Raw genomic sequence first — 4,106 nt, 5'->3', positions numbered from 1 at the left:
TCGATTCACTGTTTAATAGTTTGTTATTTAGCCTCCATGTTTTTGTGTATTTTCCAGTTTTTTTCTTATAGTTGATTTCTAGTTTCATACCATTGTGATCGGAGAAGACAGTTGATATGATTTCAATCTTCCTAAATTTATTGAGACTTGTTTTGTGTCCTAACATGTGGTTTATCTTGGAAAATGTTCCATGTGCACTTGAGGAGAATATAAATTTTTCTACTTTGAGGTGAAATGCCCTGAAAATATCTATTAAATTCAGCTGGTTTAATTTGTCTTTTAGGCCCCAAATTATGGAATGTTTCATGAATTTGTGTGTCATCCTTGTGTATGGGCCACAGATAATACTAATCTTCTCTGTATCATTCCAATTTTAGTATATGTTCTGCCAAAGTGAACATTATATCATATACTTTTGCTATAAAACCTCTACATAGAATTTGGAGCTCAGTGATTCATACTACGGACTAGTTTACTACTCTAATTTTGATTACCTCTGTGACTTGTGGAACTTACAACTTTTTATACTCTATCCGATTGGAATGCAATATGTTTTTGCAATGATGATAAATTACAATGGTAGATATTATTAATTTTAGTTAATAAAGAACTTGTAACTCTCTTTTCTTTTAATGGTCTCTTGCCAGTAATTTATAACTGTAGACCTAAGTTTCTTTACGAAGATTCTCTGTACTTTACAGGTTTGAGGAGCATATGATGTTACAGTGGAAATAATTGAAGCAAATTTATCAATATTATCCCCAAAATTGTATTTATAAACTAAGCAGAGTTGGCTGTAATAACATTGAGTAAACAGACTTCATTTGATGAATAAGCAATTTCCTTACAGGTACTAGTCTACTATGTGTTTGCTTTTGCTGTTTACAAGTATGTGATAAGCAATAAATAGTACTTATTTAATTGCTTTGCAGTATAAATCTTGTTTCCCCAGTTAAGTGGAGATAGTGGAAAAATTAGAATGTCACTTTCCCTACGTGAAACCTCTAAATCTGTGTTTATAAAAACGTGGTTGGTGCAGAGGAGAGAAGGAGCAATTAGGGGGATTGTTTTATAAACTTTATAAATGTCTAATCAATGTACTGTACACTCGAAACTAATTTTAAAAATATGGTTTGTATACCACATTTATCAGTAGAGTGAAGGGAAGTTTGTTTCTCTTGATAAAGTTCTATCCAGTGCCAGCTCTAAGGACAATTAGTCAGGTCATAAAAATGTCCCTTTGTGTCTCTGAATTCTCCTTTATTTCTTTTCTCTTTTTCATATGCTTAGTACCCATGACTTGCTCCTCAGTTGCCTAAAGGTCTTCTTTTTCATGGAATTCTCTTTGTTTTGCATGGATTGTTTAATCTATCCCCTCTAGTCTGTTCCTGACCTAAATTTTCATAACTAAAACATTTTCTTTGCTATTCTGTTGTCCTTCAGTAAGCTAAGAGAGTTAGTTAAACCCTTGTACTGAGAGAACATGGACCATGATTTGAAATGGCATAAAAGCATTTCTCACTCTCCTTCTAAGATATTACTCGAGATCAGCATTGTCAACCCAGCAGTATGTGTGATACTAAGGAGTTGTCTATAAAAGTATTAGAATATGGATTTATTTTTTAATGATTATTCTCTCTCTGGGAGAGTAATAAGAGTTCTATGATGCATACCCAGCACAGATGACAGTAGAATATTAAAGGCATAGAAAATATTCATCTTAATACCATTCTTCCTAACCTCTATCATAAATATTACAAAGTTATTTGTTTTCAGAGTCAATTATAACCCAATAGTTTGTCAGAGTAGGATTAAAATATGCTTGAAATTATAAATGGATATAGAGTTTCTTTTGGGAGGACAAAATATTCTAAAATTAGATTGTCATGATGGTTTTCTAACCACATAAATACACTAAATACCATTTAATCGCATAATTTAAATGAGTAAATCGTATGGTATGTAAATTAAATTTTTATAAAATTGTTTTTGAAAGATATATTGTGCCTAGATACAAGGATGTTGATTATTTTTAAAGACTATAGATTATAGTGTAAATTCTAATTCAATCCTTGGAATCAAACTGACATGGGTTTGAATTTTAGATTCAGCATTTACTAGCTGCAAGATTCTAGAAACTTACTTAAATCCTTTGAGCCTTATTTACCACATTGTAAAATGAAGTTAATATTTTCTCATGGCCATTTTGAGGACTGCGTGGAAGTTATGCATCTAAGGTGCTTAAGAGGATACCTGACATTATTATTGTATTGATGTAATTGCTAATGTGCCTCTCCTTATTATTATTACTTATTCATTTTATTTGTTTATTTTTATTTTTTAAATTTATTTATTTAAATTAGTTTCAAATATATAGTACATTGGTTAGATATCTATACTGTTCATTAAACAATTCCCCCAATTGCTTCCTCCTTCCCTTGGCCCTCCACCTAGCCATCATATTAATGCTAACTGCATTCCCTCTGCCATGCTCCCCATTCCTGTGACCAACTATTAATTAGTAATTTGTACTTCTTTAATCCTTCACCCCATTCTCCCAGCCCCCCTACCATTCTCTCCTCTGTCTGTCACCAAATTGTCTACTATATTTGTGAGTCTATTTTTGATTAATTTGTTCTTTTCATTCCTTAGATTATGCATGTAAGTGAAATCATATGGTATTTATCTTTCTCTGTCTGGCTTATTTCACTTAGCATAATAACCTCTAGGTCCATCCATGTCATTAGAAATGTTAGGATTTCATTTTTTAATAGCTGAGTCATATTTCATTGTATATATGAACTATAATTTCTTTATCCAATTTAAGTTGCTTCCATATCTTGGCAATTGTAAATTGTGCTGCCATGAATATTGGAGTGTATCGATCTTTACAAATTATTGTTTTGGTTTTCTTTGGATAAAAACCCAGAAGTGCAATTGCTGGGTCAAAAGGTATATGCATTTTTAATATTTTGAGAAACTTCCATACTATTTTCCAAAGGGGCTGTACCAATATGCAACCCCACTAACAATGTATGAGGGTTCCCTTTTCTCGCCAACATTTGTTTATTGATTTATTGATGACAGCCATTCTGACAGGTATGAGGTGATATCTCACTGTGGTTTTCATTTGCATTTCTCTGATGGTTAGCGACCTTGAGCATCTTTTCATGTCTATTAGCCATCTGTATTTCCTCTTTGGAGAAGTATTTGTTCAGGTTTTCTGTCCATTTTTTAATTGCATTGTTTGTTTTTGTTGTTCTTGTTGAGTTGTATATGTTCTTTATATATTTTGGATATTAACTCCTTACCAGATGTATCATTAATGAATATCTTCTTCCAAACAGTCAATTGTCTTTGTTTTGATGATGGTTTTCTTGGCTGTACAAAAAACTTTTAGTTTGATATAGCCCCATTTGTTCATTTTATCTTTTATTTCCCTTGCCTGAGGAGATATATCTGAGAAGAAATTCCTGTTAGTAATATCAGAGAGTTTACTGCCTATGTTTTCTTTTAGAAGTTTTATAGTTTTGGGTCTTATATTTAAGTCTTTAATCCATTTTGAGTCTATTATTGTATATGGTGTAAGAAGGTGGTCCATTTTTTTTTGCATGTATCTGTCCAATTTTCCCAAAACCATTTATTGAAGAGACCGTCTTTACCCCACTGTATATTCTTACCTCCTTTGTCATATTTAAGTGAGCATATAGGCGTGGATTTATTTCTGAGCTCTCTATCCTATTCCATTGATCAGTGTATCTGTTTTTTTATGTCAGTACCATGTTGTTTTGATAACTGTAGCCTTGTGGTATAGTTTGTTATCATGTAGTGTGATACCTCCAACTTGTTCTTCTTTCTCAAGATTGCCATGGCTATTCAGGGTTTTTCTATGGCTCCATATAAATTTTAGGATTATTTGTTCTAGCTCTCTGAAAAATGCCATTGGTATTTTGATAAGGATTGCATTGAATCTATAGATTGCTTTGGGTAGTATGGCCATTTTAAAGATGTTGATTCTTTCTACCCATGAACACGGTATATGCTTCCATTTATTTATATCTTCTTCAATTTCTTTTTTCAATGACTCATAATTTTCTGAAAACAGG

General features: G+C 32.1%; 1 non-coding gene across 1 annotated transcript; it reads right to left on the bottom strand.

The window, feature by feature from the left end:
• Positions 1-287: 287 nt before the first annotated feature.
• LOC120599906 (U6 spliceosomal RNA) lies at positions 288-399 on the bottom strand. Its single transcript, XR_005652023.1, has one exon. It is a non-coding gene; the product is annotated as a U6 spliceosomal RNA (small nuclear RNA).
• Between the last annotated feature and the right edge of the window lie 3,707 nt (positions 400-4,106).

The sequence above is a fragment of the Pteropus medius genome, unplaced genomic scaffold (genome assembly GCF_902729225.1).
Source record: "Pteropus medius unplaced genomic scaffold, Ma_sr-lr_union100, whole genome shotgun sequence".
Taxonomy (NCBI): Eukaryota; Metazoa; Chordata; class Mammalia; order Chiroptera; family Pteropodidae; genus Pteropus; species Pteropus medius.
Note: the sequence above shows the minus strand (reverse complement) of the source record. Positions and strands in the feature narration are given on the sequence as shown.